Raw genomic sequence first — 22,128 nt, 5'->3', positions numbered from 1 at the left:
ATGACCAAAATCTACTCCGGAGATGTGCTTTGTCATTGGAAATTTCCTAACAGAAGATCTCCGGATTCCAGCCTATTTTGCCCAGTGCTAGCAGCAGCCATTTGAATGGAAATTACAGGCATGTCCAGGTTTGTTAGTACGTATTATTAGTAAGAATTCTCTCATATCTTACAACGATGATATACATTAATACTTATGCAGTGGAGATTATAATAACACACAATTCACTTATGTGAATACTAGCTAGCTAGTAAAACACGTTTGAAATAAATAAAAAAGGTAACAGCTCACGACACACATAACGTTGTTTAAGTAAGATTACGTAAGTAAGATAATGTTGCTATAATGCTGTGTAACTTAAGTCACACATAGCATATATTACTTCATTGCCAGATACCGAGACTCACCTCAAAAGTAATGCAGCTGTTCTTCATCTTCTTCTGAATGCAGCTGACTTTGTCCATGGGAAAGATGACGTTCTTGATTATAGGCCAAATGACAACAAAGATGTTCTCTTTTGAAGATGACAGCTCAGATGGTCGCGCGCATAAATAGAACGAGGTGGCGGGAGGGAGCACAGGAGTGGCGTAACCATGGCGCGCATGTAAACAGAACAAGGTGGCGGGAGGGAGCACAGACTGTGGGATGGAGGGGCAGGAGTGGCGTAACCATAGACATATAGAATTATAATTCTATATGTCTACGGGCGTAACCATAACGACAATTGTCATTTGCCCATATTGCCCCCCCCCCCAAAAAAAAACTCCTCGGATCTACACGATTCACGTAAATGGCATATTTCGGTGGGAAAACGGCGAATTTCGCCGAAAAGGGACAAGTTTGCATGCCTGAGTATTGTCATGGACATAATACTCTTCGTCTTCCTCATCATCATCACCTGTCTGTTCAGGAGTTTATACACTGGGTTGATTCTGGGTACATCCGCAGGAGATCCAGCATATCCACTTACCGGATGGGGTCTATCCACATCTGAATGGGTTGCAGCATATTCACGTACAGGCTGGGCTCTGTCGACATCTATACGAGATCCAACGTATTCGCGTACAAGACGAGCTCTACTGACATCTGTACGGGATCCAGCGTATTCATCTCTTTCTGCATGACCACGTGTATCTGTGTTTGTCAGCATAGTCTGCAAATAGTCATTCATTGCATCACGGGGACTTTCATGCTCTGTGTACACCCTCAACTTAGCATCAGAAGCAGCTATAGCAGTGTCTAATTCTAACTGCTCCAATTCAGCTTTTAAATTTGCTTCTTTCAGCTGTACCTCTCTCTTCTTTTCAGCGATGCTGCTTGTGCAAGAAGAGCAGCTCTTTTAGCCTCCTCTCTCAAGCGTGCTACAGAACTAGTACAAGACACATTGGATCGCCCTTCAATGGAACCAACTTTACTCTTGTCTCTTCGGCTTCTTTCAGCTACCTCTGACACACTGTCTTGAGGACCAATCGCATCCTCCACAACAATCCTATCTCTTTGTGCTTTAATCCACGATTCTGTTCCAATCACAAATCCTTTGATTGAAGCTGCCTTTGGCTCATACCAGTTTATCTGATCTTTACTCACTTCGTCAGCTGGTAATAACTGCATGACTTCATTATTCAGCTGGGTAAACTCTTCGTACAGCTTGAAAAATCTATACAGTATTTCCTGTTCAACGTTATCAACATGCTCTCCATTCTTCTTCATGTTGTCTATTTCTTTCATTTTAGTTACTAACTGAGTCATTTTCGATTTCCTTTGGCTAATAACTCTGAAGCTTCTCTTCCATAGCCTTTGGTGTGAGCTTGCGCTCCCTCTTGTGGTCATTATAAATTGGTGCATAAGGCAATCTTTCACCAGCCATCTTGGAAACGTTCAGCAATGACTAAGCACTTTTTCAAACGAACTTTTAAACACTCAAAACAATCTTCAGTCACTCCATAAACTCAAAAACGAACTTAAGAGGTCTTCTCTTATGTCTTCAGAAATTATCCAATGCTTGAATGAACTTCCACACGTCTGTATTAGGCAGAATGAAGCACAATTTCCTTTGGCTAAGCTCCTTCTTACCGCTCCACTAGCATCATAGCATATGTGCAAGCATGAAAACTGTACTTAAAATGCTCCATCCATATTGAGAATTGCTTGTATTTTCTCACCAACGTCCACATCTATCTTCTTTTCTTTCGTTGAATGTCCTTCCTTTCGGTTTGGAGTAGTTTTTTGACTAATGTAAAGGCAGCAGATCCAGTATCTGTGTCATCTTTTGAGGCACTCGGAAAAGTATTGCACGCGTACAAAAGATTAAAAGTAAAAATGTCTTTATTATATTCAAGTTTTTCAAGTATCTATGTACATACATACATAAAATATTCTTACATCTTTCTTACTTTACAAATACACTTTGCAAGGTCAAAAAACTGTCTATCTCCGTGCTTCTCTTCTTTCTTAAACTAAACGGTTGTCTTCAAAGGTCAAAAGCAATGTGTCAAAATAAAAGTCTCTATTTATGGCTCTAACACCCATCAACTACAGCTCTATTGATTGTTTGATAAACTGCATTTCTAATATAAATGTATGGATGTCACAAAACTTTCTCCAGGTCAACCATGATAAAACAGAGATATTAGTCATTGGCGAAAAAAATGAAAGAGAGAAACTATCTGCGCATTTAAAAACACTAGCACTTAACACCAAGGACCAAGCCAGAAACCTAGGTGTCATACTAGACTCAGATCTCAATTTTGAAACCCATATAAAAAATATTATTAAAACATCTTTTTATCACTTAAGAAACATTGCTAAGGTGCAACCGTTTCTTGCTCAGGCTGACACGGAAAGACTGATGCACGCGTTTGTCACAAGCAGGCTAGACTACTGTAACTCTCTTTTGTCTGGTCTACCAAAAAAAGCCATTAGTCAACTACAAACGATACAGAATGCAGCAGCGCGAGTCCTCACTAAAACAAGACGGAGAGCGCACATCAAACCAGTAATAAAATCCCTGCACTGGCTACTTGTTAGTTTTAGAATAGATTTCAAGATTCTCTTACTAGTCTATAAATCACTTCATAGTCAAGCACCTAAATATATAACAGACATGCTCTCAAGGTACACACCCAGTAGAACCCTGAGGTCCTCCGGCACTGATCTCCTAATAGTACCAAAAGCCAGGACTAAGAGACATGGGAGAGCAGCGTTTAGCTTCTATGCCCCCAGCCTTTGGAATACTCTGCCAGAATACCTAAGAATGGCTGAAACGGTTGAAACATTTAAACATACACTTAAGACATACCTCTTTGATCTGGCTTATCACTCACTGTAAAAAGGTATTAATTTAAATTTGTTTTAAATATTTATTTATTTACTCATCCGTGTCTCTTTACAAGTGTTTGTAACCCCCAGCTCAAGCAGCTGTCTCTTAGTATGATGGTAAGCTGTGTAGTCCTTTACGCTGCCAGTGCTGTTAGTACATAATTTGCTGTTGATTTTCTCTGGCAAAATCTGTGTCTCTTTAAAAGTGTTTTGTAACCTGTAAAATGTATTTAATTAACATTTATGTAACGTTTAATGTGGTGCCTATTCTAAAACACATCTAAAGACATGCAATACCCCCCTCACCAACAAAACATGGGCTATAGACAGCGTATGCTGTACCGTGGCCAGGAGTCGACTCAATCACTCATGTGCCAGCTTGTTGTGGAAAAAGAAAGGTGTGCTGAGAGCTTCTTTTTGGTGTGGTTTGGGCTGATTGATTCGTTGCTTCCTGTACAGCATACGGCGCGTGTTGCGACTGTCACATATACATTATTGCCACCACTGAAATGTTTCTCTGTCCCTAAATCCCACCACACTGGTATCAAGTGTGGTGCCCTGGTATCATGTAAAATGTATCTATTTAACATTTATGTAACGTTTACTTATTTCCTATCTGTGTCTCTTTACAAGTATTTATAACACCCCTCCCCCCTTTTTCGTTCCTTCCTACTGTGAGGCGAATTGTGTTACCTTCGTGTATGAAATGCGCCGTACAAATAAAGTTTTATTTTATTTTATTTGATTTGATTAAACCATTGACATATTTCGGTCTATGTGAACAGTTCGGTGGTCATATTTTGTAACGCTTTGCGTTACGTCTAGTTAAAGACATTACTCATCTTGTTTTGTAATTATAAAATAATACCTATCAAGTAGATTGTTTTCAAGAATAGGTTATCAGCACTGATTGACAAGAATTCTCTTTATATAAATTGAGTGCACTGTGGTAAACTAACCAGAGTTTTTGTCATGTATCTTTCTTGCTCAATGTTGGGGGATTGTTTTATGAGCTATAACAAACTTATTTTCTTTGCAAATGGGTCCTTCAACACCAAAGGAGTTTTCCATACATGTACGTTGGTTTTTGTATGATGCATCCTTTCAGACAACTTATGTGCAGCAGTGGTTGTATTTAAGGTAAGTGGAAATTGTAAAGATTCAGTTCCCAAACAATGTAAAAAATAAAATAAAACAAGAATGTTTGAATTTAAAATCTATTTATTTCAGTGCATTTAGGCATACGATACATCTGCTGGATCAAGCTGTGTTTAAAAAAACTGAAAATGTGGCAATAAAACATAATTAAATAGCCATTGCATTTCTGTACCCTCTAGACATTCTCCGGTCATGTCAGAGCATATTATGGCGCAATACATGTTGCATACATTTGAAATATCTTATATGCAAATTTGATTGGCTGAATGTTCGAACATGTTATGTTAGATAGGCCTATACATGCAAAACCATTACCGGCTTATAGTTTAATGTCAGCACTGGGGGCAGGGATTCCCTTATGGACAGAGGGAGCATGGCTTGAAAAAAAGGTTTTACATTTAGAATTCGTCTCGCAACCTTTTCAGAAACTCTGGCGACCCAAGGATTGAGAACCTAGCCAACTGTAACAAAAAGCAAGGCCAAACACAAGGGGAAAAAAACACATAAAAAAAATAATTCTGTGGTTCAAGTGATTTTTTCCTTTGCTTGTTACATTACACAATTATACATAAATGCATATCACTAATAAGATGTGGGAGCCTGTATAAAGAACAGTAACACCATCTAGAAGTAATAATAAGCAGTGTATAATAAGCAGAGAAAACCTAAGCCAAACACATTCCCATTCCCCGTTTATGTACCGTTTATCCACGTTTAAAAACAAAATACTTGTTTGAAAAACAAGCGTTCCCCCCAAAATATAAAAACATTACATTATTATAATAATTACACTCAAATATAGGGGGTGTGCAAAGAAACCAGATACAGTGCTGGGTACAGTTTATACAAGTTTTATATTAAATAATGATAGATCATTTAAAATGTGTCATCATCTTAAAATATATACAAATCCTCTACCGACTAAATAAAACTAAAGACTTCTTTTTTTGTTGGCGACCTTTTCCCACTAGTGGCAACCATGGCCCAAGTTGCTTAACGACTGTTAACGACTCTTAATGACTGTTATCAGAGTAAGCCAGACTCTGTATAATTACATGCCAGAAACGAATCTCAAGAACATTAAGGTGAAATAATAATATATAAGTTAGGAACATTACACATAGCCTAGGTTAAAACCTTTAAACACATACCACCATAAACATGTGAGATAATTCGACAAGAGACATTGCAAGACAGCTAACTCACTGCTTCGTCAAATAAGAGATGTCAACTAGAATGCGTTTCGTGAACGAACTGCGAGAGTGTGCTTGCTCTGTTGCGGCCATGACCGAGAGAACAAGTGCCTTGGAATTGGGGCAGGTGTCAGCTCTCCAGCTCTCCCTGCTGGATGAGCATGCACAAATGAGTATGCACAAATTAGTATGCATGAGTGAGTATGCATGAGTGAGTATGCATGAGTGAGTAAACATGAGTGAGTATGCACGAGTGAGTATGCATGAGTGAGTATGCATGAGTGAGTATGCATGAGTGAGTATGCATGAGTGAGTATGCATGAGTGAGTAAACATGAGTGAGTATGCACGAGTGAGTATACATGAGTGAGTATGCATTAGTGAGTATGCATGAGTGAGTAAACATGAGTGAGTACGCATGAGTGAGTACGCATGAGTGAGTACGCATGAGTGAGTAAACATGAGTGAGTAAACATGAGTGAGTATGCATGAGTAAGTATGCATGAGTGAGTATGCACGAGTGAGTATGCATGAGTGAGTATGCACGAGTGAGTAAACATGAGTGAGTATGCATGAGTGAGTAGAGCCCTGGTATGGAAGGTGTCTCTTAATATTCCTAGTTATACAGTTGAATGGAGAGGGACAGAGAGAGAAGAGGGACCGTGCGCAGGTGTCAGTGAGAGTTGTCAGTGAATCACAGGTGCAAGCCAGTTTAATGAGCCTATTATGATGTCATAATGCCTCAAAGTTCTGCCATGCAAGTCTATGGAGAAAAAAGGTGATGGAAAAAGAGGAATAAAAAAGGAGTGGCATGGAGTACCGCCACGAAAAGTCATAGCAGCTTGCACCGGATCGGGCCGGACGTTTTGGTGTTTGAACGGCGTCTCTATCTCAATCGGGCGAGGAGTAGTTAGCTGCAAGAAAAACTACTAGAATAAAAAAAAATAGTAAAAAACGAAGAACAATAGTGTGCTTCCCTTCGGGCAAGCACACTAACTATACATCTGGAAACCACTTTCCGATTAGCTAAATTTGCGTCTGGATGAAAAGGTGTTATCTTTCCCCATCCCACCCATGCTAAGCCATTTCTAGCATAACATGCGATCTAACGTGGAAAACAGAAGGCAGGCGATTTTTTTATCAATTCTCACCACACAACGACGTCGCATCTTTGCTCCTTGAATGTCCAGTGGTGTAGTCCAGTGTATACGCAGGTACACGGAGTATAGGCTACCCACTTATTTTTCAGTCAGCATTGGGTATACCCACTTCTCAAAACAGGGTGTTTATCCTGTGTGCTGTATGAATAAATAAAGAGTATACCCACTTCTCCAGGGAACACTACACCACTATGAATGTCGAAATTTAATGGTATGGTGTTATTGAAACTTACTACGTGTAAAAAAGACTAGAAATTGAACGTTTATTATTCGAGTCTAAAGTTTCTAATGTTGCCTCGGGCGCCTTTACGTGAACATAATTAAAACGTCACAAAAATCCACTAAACAATTCCCAATTCGCGAAACAATGTCCCAAGTTGCGAAATGACTATCTCAATACCAGAGTAAGCCCGACTCTGTATAATTACATGCCAAACATGAATCTCAAGAACATTACAGAGAGGAAACTCCGGAATATGAGTGGAACAGCCTACACATTGCAACCCTCGAACTCTGAAAATGAAAGGCAAAGCAAAAATCGTGATATCCCCGAAATCAAAACCCTAAAGACAGAACTCTGAAAACAGAAGGCAAATCAAGAAATGTGATAACCCCGGAGCAAACCCTAAAGACAGAATATTAATTCAATTATTATCGTGTACATTTTAATTTCGTTTTTATGGGGCAATAGCTGTAAATGGGAGGGGATACGTTTTGTCAGTAGAAAGCTGACCTATAGACATAATCTCATTCCGTCTCATCACAAGACGTTTTAATTCAATTCCTTGTCGTTTTCAACCAATGGCTGCAGCAGGGTGTGTGTGGCTAGACTGCTGACAGTCAATATGCTAATAAGAGCATTTCGCACCTCTCTCAGCGGGAGGTGAGAATGCTAAACACATCGGCCCCCCTCCCCTCGCAGGTTCCTTCCCGGGAATTTCCGTTCGTATGCGGCAGACGGATATTTCGGGGGAATGTCCGCGATCAGCCAGGAATGGTGATCATTCGCGGCTGTATCACAGCGTATACGGGCCCGATAATCTTGCTTTTCGTGCAGTGAGAGTTTTGTAAATAATTTGACTTTCACTTTTCATCAGAAGTAGTATGTAGTAGTAGGCACTCGTCTCCCTAGTTGCCCGGGAATGTTTTTCAAAATGTCATCAACAAGACTGGAGAACAATTAAAACAAACATGTACTGTATCTCGCTATGCCTTCCACCCAGGAATACAGGCAACGTCAACAATAAAAGCAAGTGTTACCACCAGAAATGTATCTTTTGGTTCAGTTCTTAGCCACAGTAGGCTACCTAATGCATTAAACGAAAAAAGTGTGTTTAAGTGTTAGCATTTTATGCTATACTACTGGATTGCATTTTCCTCTCAGTGAACGACACCCTCTCCTGAACTAACACTTTGTTTGACTCAAGAAGAACATTCAAAGACGCACTTTGGCCTCTCACTTCTACACTGTGACTCATATGGCTTTGGGATGGGACAACCTAAATGAAACCTCCACTGCCTTCATGCTGTAGCCTTCCACTTCCAGCGGTCACTGCTGTGTCTGACAGTGAGATATAACCAGAGGTCACACCATAGCCCATTTGGTTCACAGAGCTGCAGCCCATTCCTTGTTGCATCTCAACCACTTGCATTTTACCTAACGTGCCAATAATCTGGTGAGGGTCACCAGCAGCAGAGGCCCTCCCTTCCACCAGAACCAAGCTGTGGGCTCCCTGGAGGTTCTCCAGCCCAACCACACCCTGCCTTATCCCCTGTAGCTGGATAGAGCCACCCGTAGTGGCCTGTCTCTCTACCATGACCTGAGTGTCACCAGCAGCAGATGCCCTCCCTTCCACCAGAACCAAGTTCTGGCCTCCCTGGAGGTTCTCCAGCCCAACCACACCCTGCCTTATCCCCTGTAGCTGGATAGAGCCACCCGTAGTGGCCTGTCTCTCTACCATGACCTGAGTGTCACCAGCAGCAGATGCCCTCCCTTCCACCAGAACCAAGCTGTGGGCTCCCTGGAGGTTCTCCAGCCCAACCACACCCTGCCTTATCCCCTGTAGCTGGATAGAGCCACCCATAGTGGCCTGTCTCTCTACCATGACCAAGTTTTCAGCCATTTTGACTGGAGGACCTACAAACAGGGTGGAATGGGGATGTGGGTCCACTCCACACAGAGGTGGGGCAGCAGCATAGTAGAGAGATGGCTGCTGCATAAGAAGTGTCTGGGTTGGGACCACTATATTCTCTTGAAGATGCATGTTGGTGGCTGCATGGCAGGTTGTAGAGGAAACGCTTTCCTGGACCATGGTGGAGGAAGTGGCCAAGCTTCTGGCATCGGCTTTGGCAGCGCTGATGCTCTGTGAGATCTCCCCACTGGAGCAAATGTTTGTCACATGTGACGCAGAAGGCTGAGGAGCTGTGACCATCACCTTACTAGATTTAAATTCAAAGGCTGCACCACCACAGATGCTGGCCAGAGTCTTAAATTTAGGCCCTAGATCATTGAGGAACTCCAGGTCGCGGTCTTCCTCAAGGAGACTGCAGCAGCCCACAGAGCCCACCGGAGACTCCTGGCCCTCATACTCAAAGATGAGCAGGCTTTCGTTTGGAGAAAGAAGCCCCTCCACGCAGCTGGCTTTCTAAAGTCAAGGAGAAAATTGAGAGTTACTGACATGCCATTGGGAAAAAACTATAGGGGTGTGTATCCCGTTCAATGGCGGAAGTTAGCATTAATCTAACATGGTACGATGTGTCGTTAAACTAACTAACACCTAAGGTACAGTTTTCGGAAACCAACATAGTACTATGTCAGTTTGAACCTGGTTAGTTAGTATTTCAACTAATTTGGTAAATGACGCAGTGTAGCACATGGACTGGCACACCTGCATATTTAATGAGGGGCAAATCACTTGGGGTACTTCCTATGAATAATGTTTCCCTAAATTCCTCGGCCATCTATGATATTCATTTGAACATATAGGCTTATCTTGTAAAATTGCTGTCTGTATTCAGTTTACTTGTATAGGCTTCTATTGTGTTTTTTTTCTTCAAATAAACACAGCATTTGCTGTTGGCTACACCCAAAGGCTGCACCTTGGAGGCACTGAATTCACATCTAGGCTGAATGACTTCTTTAATCTGAATAATTTTCCTTCTAAACCTCTGTTACTAGTTCTATGTAAAGCATACACCGTATTCCTTCCTTAGGTTGAGAGCTGTTGTTTGCACTACACAACCTAACGACAGTGTTTGCAAACTTTCAGTTAAACTATGTTTTTGTGAACACCTGTGGCGCTTAATGATGGTTCAGACGATGTAAGTTACCAACATAGTTAGCTCGGTAGGTCGAACTATGGTTTTGGGATAGACTTGCATCGCAACTGCATGGTTGGAACCATGTAAGTTGCTAACGTTCAGTTATGAAAGTGATACAATAACAACAAATAAATAAACAAACACTCACATTTAAATAAAAGTTTCTAAGGAACTCCCCAGACAGATCAATGCTTTCAAATGCATTCTTCTGGACTGATGATCCTTGATGAGCCCCAAATCGTTGTCCATGTTGCTCATACCATGTTCCATGATCCGTGTTAAATTGGTTAGACCAGTGGTAGTGTCCATTATTAATGTTACTTTGAGTCAAATGTGAACCAGCAGTGACTGTGAGGTCCACCTTCTCTTTTGTTACTAAGCCACCGTCCACTTTTTTTAGAAAGAACACCATGGGCACGTCCTGTGAAGTCAAAATGGCATGTTTCAGTTGAGGAGATTCATTTCCTTTGTTTTATTTAATCCTGCCTGGCTGCAGTATACTATGATTAAAAACACAGTAAAGCAGTAGCCTGGCTGTGAGACTGCGCACAACTGATACCTTATCTTCCCCTTGGCCCTCACAGTTATAATCATTCTTCTGGACTGATGATCCTTGATGATCCCCAAATCCTTGTCCATGTTGCTCATACCATGTTCCATGATCCGTGTTAAATTGGTTAGACCAGTGGGTGTGTCGATTATTAATGTTACTTTGAGACAAATGTGAACCAGCAGTGACTGTGAGGTCCACCTTCTCTTTTGTTACTAAGCCACCGTCCACTTTTTTTTGAAAGAACACCATGGACTCGTCCTGTGAAGTCAAAATGGCATGTTTCAGTTGAGGAGATTCATTTCCTTTGTTTTATTTAATCCTGCCTGGCTGCAGTATACTATGATTAAAAACACAGTAAAGCAGTAGCCTGGCTGTGAGACTGCGCACAACTGATACCTTATCTTCCCCTTGGCCCTCACAGTTATGATCGACCAAGTGCTGTTTGGCTTTCTCGGGCATGGGCCTCATGTCTCTAGCACCACAACACAGGCAGAACAGCATCAGTAGAGGCAGCACTGCAAGCACATGTGAAATGTACAGGTTTAATCGGATCATCAAAAACTAGTATTCCTTGCATAGACACAACAATTCTTATCTACCCTGTGTGCTGTTGACAGTTGTATTCTGTAGAGCTAGTCTAACCAGTTTTTTATTTTTGTATTAACGAAGCAACTCATTTACATTTACATCTAGTCATTTAGCAGACGCTTTTATCCAAAGCGACTTACAAGGATGTATACACAATTTTACATAAAAATACACTGATGGCACACTGCACATCCGGAGAAATTAGGGGTTCAGTGTCTTGCTCAAGGACACTTCGACAAGGAATCAAACTAGCAACCTTTTGATTACGAAACGACTTCTCTACCTCCTGTACCACTGCCATGAAACACTTATTCACTGTGCATTTGTGATCCTGTGAGTTTACTCACAGAAAAGCAGTAGGAGTCCCAGGAGCAGCAGGAGGATGGCTGCTGGTCCCAGGGTGGCACTAGGTCCCTTATCTGTCCGTTTACAACTCTTGTCCGTGGTACAACTGCACACCTTCAAATTTAACACCTGGTTATCACAGGCTTTCCCCTGCTGGTCGTGGATCACCATAAAGACCTTGTGCCAGCCTGGCCACAGACTCTCTATGGGTCGGAAGATGGCTGTGCTGTCTGAAAGTTAAAAAAATGGTCAGAGGAGTAAAAATCACACACAGCAATACATGGCAGTAATTTCAGTGTCATTGTCAGAAATATGTAGCCTGATGATGTCATACTCATAATCCTAGTCAGAATATGAGTTTGAGTCTGCTCAATCAGCTGTGATTATGGGGTGTGCTTCAACGCACCAGGAAAGAAAAAGACTCTTCGCTCAATTGGATACCTAGAACCAATCAGAGCAACGTAGTATGACCATCTGATACATTAAACTTTTACCAGATCCCGTAGGAAAGACGGCAAAAACATCTTTTCGATCGACAAATGCCTTAATCGCGTTTCTATGTTCCTCTTTCAAAATGAATGCGCTGTCAATATCTGTGAGATACGCATGCTCACGTTATACGTATTAGCAGCGAGGCTAGCTAGCTACTATGTGTTTCAATAGATTTTTGGTCTAAGTGTTAGCAATAACCTAACAATAATGGGCTAGAGAGCGTCAGTTAAGACCTACAATACTCTGCAACATTCGTGTTGCACATATATAACTAACAGAGTCCATGTAGAAATAAAAAAGTTGTGTAGATAACTTAATTCACATAAAATATTTCCCACTAACAGGTTCCTGAGATGCCGCCATCTTGGTACGATTTCGAATCTACCGTTAATTCAACTCAAGCCATCTGTCCATCATCGTATAAAGCCCGCCCTGACAATTTGATTGGCTAAATCCGCTTTGGCTTCGGGGCTAAGTTCGGGCTGGCATCCAGGCTAAGAAATATGTCAATTTGAAAGGCCTTTCAAATAAGGCAGAGGAGTGTTTGTTTTCTCTCAAACATGTTTGAGAGTTCATTCCCAGGGTAATAAATTATCTGTCTGTGCAAATTCTCACCATTCAGGCGCTCTACAGACCACTCTTCTTTTGTGTTGGACACAACTGTAAATTCAAATGGTGCCCCATTTGGATAGGCATCCCCATCCACAGCTGTGACGTACACCACATTATCCTGAAAGCACACAGTCTGGTCCGTGCTGGTAAGGGTTGGGCAATTGTCATTGAAGTCCTCAACTTGAATAGCGATGGTTCCTGTGGCTGTTTTTCTTGGAAAATCTAAGAGTAAATATTGAGGATTGTTAATAAATACCTTACATCTTCCATCCACATAAACTGTTAAATGAATGATCCTCATGTACATTGCAACATGCTCTTTCTACCAGTAATCCAGCTCTAACACATATCAATGTCATTTCAACACATGGCAAAAGGGACCAAAGGGACAAACCTGTTGTGATACAAATTATTTTGGCATAGTAGGTCCCATTAACCAAGTGGAGGGATTCTCTGTCTGGGACTTTATTCAGTCTGATTTCAGCAGTGTTCTGATCTATCGTTATCCAGTTGTGCTTATCTTCTCCTTTGGCATATCTGAAAAAGAGGTAAAAGGAAAGACATGAACACAACAGCAAATATGAAGATGAAATGCCAAGGACAAAAGTATTGATTTAAGATTGAACAGCATACGTTACGAAAAACGAATGATTGACAAAGACAATGAAATAACATTGAATGCATATGGTATGTCAAGTGTAGAGTAATGCACATTGTATGGAACATTGGAATAAAATGCAAAAAACAGACAAAATAAAATGGGCTCTCACATGACATTGGTGGCAGTCTTCAGCGTGTCACTATCAATGGCCGTGTAGGTAGTAATAACCTGTTTTAGGTTAATGGTGGTGTGATCCTCTGAGACACGCACCACTTTGACTAGAGGCTGGAAGCGAGGGACCTCTGGTTCATTTTGGACATGAATCCTGATGGGATAAGTCTTGGTCTTGGTGCTGGAGGTGATGATGGAGGAGTGGTACTCTGCTATGTTGGAAACAGCCACCCGCAGGTTGAGCTCTTGCAGTAACTCGTAGTCGAAGGCCTTCCAAGACATCAGAAATGCTTAGATTAGTATATACAATAACTCATGTGTTTTTTTCCCCTGAAATGTGCTCCAAATATTTGCCTGACGTGGATTGCTGACATTCCGCTCTATCCCTCTCAGTTACATGGTGAGCATTTAACTTTCAACCCATTGACCTTTCATCTTTGACCAATCAAAAACCAAGAGGAAGGCGAGAAAAGGAACTGAGCTTCTACAATGTCAGTCAAACACAGAAACACAGATGATTTGCTGGGAAGAGAAGGGAGCAGTAGAGGGGGAATCAAAAGAGGGATTAAGGAACAGCAGTGGTGGTCCGTCAGGGCCTTCAAGGCCTTCTCTGCTGGCCTAAACATCATCAGAAAATAAATGTAATAAATACATTTCATTTTAATATTTTCTTTTCATAAATATGTATTCAATTATTCCCCATAGTCCATTATCTTCATTTCATAGCTTCCAGCGTTGTTAATTTATGTTAGAGCTTTCATCCAATCATATTTCAGCTATCATGTGTTGCCACGCTCAGAGAAACCTTCCCCGAGAACAGAATTCTTCCCTGAGGCCTTCAGAATTCACATTGAAGGCCCGTGTACATCTGATTGGTTTTCACAACTGGCTGTTTCAGTTCATTTAAGTTGAATGAACTGAAACAGACAGTTGTGACAACCAATCAGATTTCGAGTTGGCGACACTGGGCCTTCTAGAAGGCCCGGAAGATTTATTTCCTCGCGTTGAACGTGACACGTAAACGTCCTTTGATTGGACACTGAGGCAGACCGGTGCAGTGCTTCAGTGCTCAGTTTAGCTGGCTAATGCCAAAACGACGTACATCGGTTTCAATGCTTATTATGCTAGTTGTTTCAATTGGTAAGACTAAATATAATTACATTAACCAACTCAAATAAACTAGTTTACACCAACTTGATAATTCCAGTTTTTGATACAATTACAACGCCATTTTCAAGACGGAACTTTCAAGAAAAACTGGATATCGTGAGGATGGGAAGTTTAATGAAACTGCTTTGCAGGTGGGACAATGCGATGTTTAGTGGACAAACTTGTTTAAGCTCTCATAGGCTACTTTCGGTGGACTTAATAAAACTTTGTAGACTAATCCCTGAAAATCGCCTTTTATTTTTAAGTTGTGACAGTAATATCCAAGCGATCATATAACTGAGAGTTTACTACTCTGTTGTACTCGACTATGTTAAGGTGATGCAATGCTCACTTATACTGCCTTTCTGTATAAATATAATGGTTCGAGAGCCATGGCGTCATAATGATAGTATTAGGAGGTGGATTCACTCAGTTTAACATCGTGTAGGACATCGCTGAAGGCCCAGTCGTGAAATGCACGGACCGCCACTGAGGAACAGCCTTATCATATTCATAAATGATGGTCCAGTGTCCCTTATGCCAAGGGGATTAGAAAGGAAGCATTGGAGGATATTTCCATAGCATTTAAAGAATTCAACCAGCTCTTATCATGGCTGCCAATTTCACTGTTTCACTGTTGGGAACATTCCTAAACAAAAAAGCTTATCCGCCTGCAGCCTGTGTGGTTTGGGGTAAATGCCAGAGTGTCTTAATGCCACACCTTGTTCAGCTTCAGAATGCCCTCGTTTGTCTTTTTGTCTGTGCTGATGCTAAAGTATCCTGCTTCATTTCCAGACACAATGGTGAAGACAGCCAGCCAGTTTTCAGAGTGGATTAAATCAGCGTCCAGTGCCTTGATCCTCAACACCTCCATGTTGAATGTGTTCTCCATTACTTTGACCTCATACTGTGAATTAAATCATACAGATCTCAGCAATTGACTTGCATTTAGAGAACTAATTCATCTGTAACTATAGAAAGCGCAAAATATCCCTGAGCATTTGTTCCTAAACAAATATTTTCTTTCACATAATGTCATAAACATTTCCGTTTCTGTCACGGACTGGTTATTTTTTCTTCGACTAAACTCAACCAACTCATAATGATGAAGGGAAATATCTAAAAGCTACTGTTAAGTCACTGAAATCTGACAAGGCTTAATTTCTCACATCGATATTTTCCAGGGTCGGAATGTTGTCATTTACATCCAGAATCTTGACAACAAATTTTCCAGTTCCCGAGAGCCCTCCAGGTCTTCCACCCATATCAGTTCCTTTGATTGTTAGAGTGTAGCTGTCAAGGGTCTGCAAACATTAGAAACCAGAGAAAACACATATCAGAAAGACATACAACATGCCAGAGTCATACTAATACAATTTGTGCTATGCAAGTTATGAAATGAAGGTGGGATCCTTGGATGCGCATGTCCTTATTCTCATTTACCATCATAACATATTCTTACTCATGTTTTTACTTTTCAGTGTGGTTAAAAAATTGCTCAACCATCACCCTATAGTCAGACACTCACCTCTCTGTCTAGAGACTGCTGATTGACATGGATCTCTCCTGTTTCCCGGTTGATGTAGAACATGCTACTGCTCCCTGCAACAATGCTGTAGGCTATCTGTGAGTGAGACGTCCCGGCCTGGTCTGCATCTGTGGCATTGACTTTCATCACATAGGTACCTGAAACACGACAAAGTAATCAATATCTTAATCATATTAATTATGATGCAAAGTGATATTGTAATTAAACTGTGATACCATTTCTGATATCTGAAAGGTAAAAAGCATACCTGTTGCACTTGCTTCACTGACTTCCCCAGTCATTTCGAAAGAGAACACAGGTGGACAATCATTTTGGTCTTCGACTATTATCACCAGGTCAATGTCGAACTCTGCACGGCTCTCATTTAGGAACTTTGCCACTCCCTTCAACTGAGAAGAAACACAAAATCAATCAGCTTGACTAACAACCTCAGCCTCGTGGCAAAAGTCCATTTCTCAGCCAGCGGGAAAAATAAACTCACGTTGTAAGCAGGTGTCTCCTCCCTGTCAAGAATGCCATGGATCCTGACATAGCCAGTCTTTTCATTCACTGTGAAAAGGTTGAACGGCGCTTCAGATGCTCCTTTGCCCTTGAGAGAGTACTCTATGCCTACAATCTCTTCATCACTGCGTATCTGTTGGAAAAGACATGAAGATCAGGTGACGCCTTCTTGTCTAATTACTTTTGTAGACAGTGATAATGCAATCTAGTGCTTCCAAACGTAACAATGGACAGGGAGAGGAACATTGGTGATCCACTGTAGTATCAGATCTGATCTACAATAAAGTATCAGCATAATGTGGTGCATCATGTCTTCACTGAATGTAAACAGGAAAGTCATGATACACCACATTTATGTACATTTTAAACCATTGTATGACAGTTACAATCAGTGACAGCTTATTTAATATATACATAGACTTTTATGGCTGCGAATGCATCCTGTTTAGCAAACTGACATGGATTTAGCTGTGAATGGAAAATGAAATGCGGCCACAAAAGAGAGTCTGATGAGTACATGCTACATATTAAATTAGGAGCGTCAGTGCAACTAATCTACATTTGAATAGACTTAAAATAAACATGGAGAAATAAAGGGGAGCAGTCCCAATTCCTTGTTGTCCGTGTGGTTATGTGTCAGTTGCCTTGGTTATATCAATTACATCCAAGAATGAAGTCTGATAATGAAAATATTCATACAAATGTTATTTTATCCTCCTTAGTGTAGTCTTTATTTTCCATTAGTTTAATGGGAGGAAGGATCATTTTTCTCTTCTGCCTGTGAAGTTTCTGTAGTCCTCTGCCATATCCCTGGACTTGTATAATCTATAAACGAGACAAACAATCAAAATCAATATGAATACAGTATATATGCATCGAAGAAGGAGGGCGCCCACTTGATAACCCATAGGGTGCCATCAATCATTCGACCAACCCGAGTCTCGAGTATGCAAAAAGGGATGTTAACACCTTTGCAACACCCACCAACGTAATAACTTCCCACCAACATAATAACCCTGCCAACGTAATAAAAAAGTGTGCATTTTAGACGTAATAGCCCGGCCAACGTAATAATTTCCTGCCAACGTAATAATTCTTGCCTCCTGCCATTTTCACCGATATTGTTATTATCAAGTCTTACTGTAGGGACAGGTAGCAGGCGTTGAAAGACTGTAAAACGCTGCAGTCCCACCCGGAAAAGACATTTGCACAAAGGCGCTACTCACACACACAAACACACACACACACACACACACACACACACACACACACACACACACGAATGTGACAATGTGACACATATGAAAGTGACAATGATAGTTTATGTTTCTCATAGTGGTCTATTAGTCTATCAGTGATCTATCAGTACATAGCAGGGACATATTTTATAAGTGTGTGTTTACAGTTATTATAGTCTACACTTTTGACACAAGAAGAAACACAATGAAAGATTTAGTCTGCATTTAATTGCAACTGTTTTCACACAAACAAATCCAGCAAAAGGACTTTCTTGATAAACACACAAATTTACGTTGGCAGGAGGCAAGAATTATTACGTTGGCAGGAAATTATTACGTTGGCCGGGCTATTACGTCTGAAATGCACACTTTTTTATGACGTTGGCAGGGTTATTACGTTGGTGGGAAGTTATTACGTTGGTGGGTGTTACACACCTTGTCCTACATAACAGATCTACATATTTATTAGCAATTAACACAACACAACAGTAACCATGATGGTATATTACCTACCATTTTTGCTCAACTTTATTAATTAGAGTACACAATGGCATTCTATTGTAGGTACACAGTTGAACACTGACATAGTCATAATATAATTATAATTATCTTTATTTGTAGAGCACCATTCCATCCATGGCTATATAAAAACCATTACAGAGAGTAATAACATAATGTCTTGCGTTACTTTTTAACCTTGTGATGTAGGGATGCCTAAAAGATATCGCTGATAGTTACATTTCAAATTTCTTCAATGTCTTTTTAAAATAAATATTTCCCATTTAAACCTCCCACTCTAAGTTACAGACAGAGTTCGTGAAATAGCCTCGATACCCTCGCTCAGAGAAACTTTCGTTCAGTCCAGTCCAAGTCCAAATTGTACTGGACTGGCCACTGTGTAGTCACTTGAAAAAGTTACGCTTGAGAAGGTGTCGACATTTCACCACAAGTCTTTCAAGGATTTCAAAGCTACGTGTAAGATTACACTCACAACATAGACACATTTTTATAGTAACTAAATTGTTCTTACCTTCGACGCCGTATTAGGGCAACGTTTTAAATAAAATAAAAAATATGTATAGGCCTATCACAATTCTGAGATAGGATCTCACAATTCTGAGATAGGCCTACTATCTCGCAATTCTGAGATACCAACTCGCAATTCTGACTTACTATCTCACAAATCTGAGATACTATCACACAATTGTGAGTTAATACCTCACAATTCTGAGATAGGCACATTTGGCCAGTTGCTATTACGTGCATGGATGAAATGGCTGGTACGGACGAACACGTCAGTTGCTATCGCGTGCATGGATGAAATGGCTGGTACGGACGAACTCATCAAGTTATACTTTTCAGTTGGATTTTCAAATAACGAGATAAATGCTCGGGCCCGTTCATCGCTGCTTGCAGCTTTAATTAGTGTTGATTTAGGCCTACCCACACATAAATATGCTGGAGGATCCGATTACCAAAGCTAGATTGTGTAGACTATAGAAGAGGACAATATGGTGAAGGAGCTGAAGCAAATCAAATCACGCTAATTTGGCCAATAAAGCTAGACCCAACCTTATTACAATACCTAAGCCTTATTTTCATTATTCAAAATATATTGTGTTTGTGGATCATCCAACAGTAGGCTATTCAAGATTCTTGCCGTCTGATACCAGTGGCCACTTCTTGCACCCCTTGAAAACGAAGGATGTAGTTGGCAATCGAGAAACGCACTCCTGAAGAGCAATGCCAGCATCACCGAAGATTAGTTTGATTCATAAATTAAAGAATAGGCTACTGTGACTAAAATAGCCCAATACATGCATTGGCCGGAGCATTTCCTTTTTTTTTACACACAGTAGCCTACTCGTGCAGCAGGGGACTAGCGAGGGTCTTGTATGGGGGCAACTAGTGTTAAAACATAATGAGTTAGTAAATATCACATTTCTGACAATTCTCACTACTCTTACTGCGTGTAAATACTTATGTTGTGAATGGCAAAATGGAAAAATCTTCAAGGAACCCCGTCTGCTTATCAATTGATGGGGCATGGGAAGCGAAACGGAGCGTATAGCCACCATTGATCAGATGGGTCTCAAAATTGTGTGATATCTCAGATTTCAGAATTGCGAGATAATAAGTCACAATTATGAGATATTATCTCACAATTGCGTGATAGTATCTCAGAATTGTGAGATCCTATCTCGCAATTGTGAGCTATATATATATATTTTTATTTCAAACGTTGCCCTAATACGCCGTCATACCTACCAGTATTAGAATAGGCAGAATTATTTTGATAGCTGATGCTGCGTGAGCCATTGGAGTCGTCAAAAAGTATCCTTTCAATAGGCGTTATCGATGTACTTCCAGTCGATTAAATACCCCAAATGTCACTGATCTCAGACAAAGTTGTAGGTGGAATACCTTATTATTCAACACAGGCAGGGGCTGCACTGCTTGTATGACGCAGCCCGTTTCTGTGGAAGATAGTGATAAGTAAGCCTTGCCACACCCCGGTAGTTCTTCAATGACAAAAATCCCACACATAACTTGGCACCAAGCGAGAGAATAAAAAAAAAAAAATCTGTTGGAGGGCATGCCAGGACACATGAAAGCTGTGATTGTAAATCAAGGTTATTCCACCAAATATTGATTTCTGAACTCTTCCTAGGTTAAAGCAAAAACCTAAGTTAAAACATTAGTATAGTGTTGTTTAAAAATTAATAAAAACTTGTTTTCTTTGCATTATTCAAGATTCAAAAACTGCCTATTTTTTGCTATTTTTACCCATTGTCATTCCTCTGCAAATAAATGCTCTAAATCAGTGGTATTCAACCTTTTTTGCTCCATGACCCACATTTTTAGATAACAGTGCAGTTGCGACCCAACAATTAATAATCAGCATGAATCATCAGGCCAATAATTTAACAATTATATTATTATTTTATTATTATGATTACTACCACTACTAATACTCTACCACTGTTTAACCATTGGAAACACATGCAACTGTTTAAAAGTCAGGATCAGTTATGCAATCATGGACTTCTGAACTTCTTTAAACAAAAATGGACTTTAGCCATACATTTTCAACTTTTTAATAGGAAATTATGAACTTACATGTTCAACTTCTTAAGAAGAATCCATGGACTTACATGTTCACCTTTTTAGTCAGAGATGGACTAACATGTTCCACTTATCATGTTTTTGTTTGTCCCGTCTTATTGTTGTTTCTATGTTTATTTTCATTTAATGTATGTTTACAATCTGATTGTGTTGTGGACCCCCTCGAAAACGAGATGTTACATCTCAAGGGGTTATTCCCAATAAAGATAATTTCCAATATCACAGGACTTATGTTGATTTTTTTAAATGAGAAATCCTTACTTACATGCTCAACTACTTAATGAGAAATGGACATGTTCAAATAGTAAATGAGATCCCTGAATGTTTTCCTGTCATCGAGGCTGCCCCATCCGTTGTCACACCAACATACTTTGACCAGGAGAGCTGACTGAGTTAAAGTATATTACAGAAAAAAATCTCTGCTGCCTGCAGTGGTAAATGTTGGCAAATCTGAATTAAATAAGAACTGCTCTTCAAAGTCATCATTCTGCACATACCGCACGTAAACCAAGAGAATGGCATGGCTAGCCCTGTGGATTCATCGAGTTGTAAAGGCGATAAAGTCAAAAGCGCAGAGACGTTCAGTGATCTGCTGCTCAACATCATTTGACATGTCACATATCCTCACATGAACAGTGTCCTTTGTCACGGGAATTGTCTTTAAGTTCGCTGCTTCTTTTTCACCTATGAGTGCAGTGCACAAATCGATGGCAACTTCTGCAACCGTATGAGACGTTTTGCTCTGAGCTAGTCGGTAGGAGACCAGCTAGGATGCACGCAGTCCCTGCTCCTAAACAGTGATGATGGCACGTTAAAATGTTTTTTTTTTTTTTTTTTACGTTTAAAAAAAGTTTTTATCTTTATAGTTGGCCTGCCTTGTTTCAAAATGTATCTGCAATTTCGAAGGCTTCAGGCTTTCAGTAGCCAGTATTTCGTTGCATAACACACACAACGGCGGGTGCTCACCGAAATACCGGGTCACAAGCCTGAAAAACTCCCTCTTTGGTTCTTCAGAAGAAGTCATATCTGAGCTGGTACTCGTTTTACACGAAGA

The 22,128-nt window shown here is 40.5% G+C and overlaps 1 pseudogene across 1 annotated transcript; it reads right to left on the bottom strand.

Moving 5' to 3' along the window:
- Window positions 1-8,177: 8,177 nt before the first annotated feature.
- LOC308364889 (desmoglein-2-like protein) lies at window positions 8,178-20,267 on the bottom strand (annotated as a pseudogene). Its single transcript has 15 exons — window positions 20,217-20,267; window positions 17,410-17,535; window positions 16,691-16,843; window positions 16,457-16,598; window positions 16,189-16,346; window positions 15,830-15,964; window positions 15,382-15,567; window positions 13,510-13,781; window positions 13,134-13,276; window positions 12,743-12,961; window positions 11,638-11,865; window positions 11,099-11,217; window positions 10,298-10,570; window positions 8,829-9,473; window positions 8,178-8,684 (listed from the first exon to the last, which is right to left on the bottom strand). The product of its transcript is annotated as a desmoglein-2-like protein (transcript).
- Window positions 20,268-22,128: the final 1,861 nt, after the last annotated feature.

The sequence above is a fragment of the Sprattus sprattus genome, assembly GCF_963457725.1.
Source record: "Sprattus sprattus genome assembly, chromosome: 4".
In the NCBI taxonomy this organism is placed as follows: domain Eukaryota; kingdom Metazoa; phylum Chordata; class Actinopteri; order Clupeiformes; family Clupeidae; genus Sprattus; species Sprattus sprattus.
Note: the sequence above shows the minus strand (reverse complement) of the source record. Positions and strands in the feature narration are given on the sequence as shown.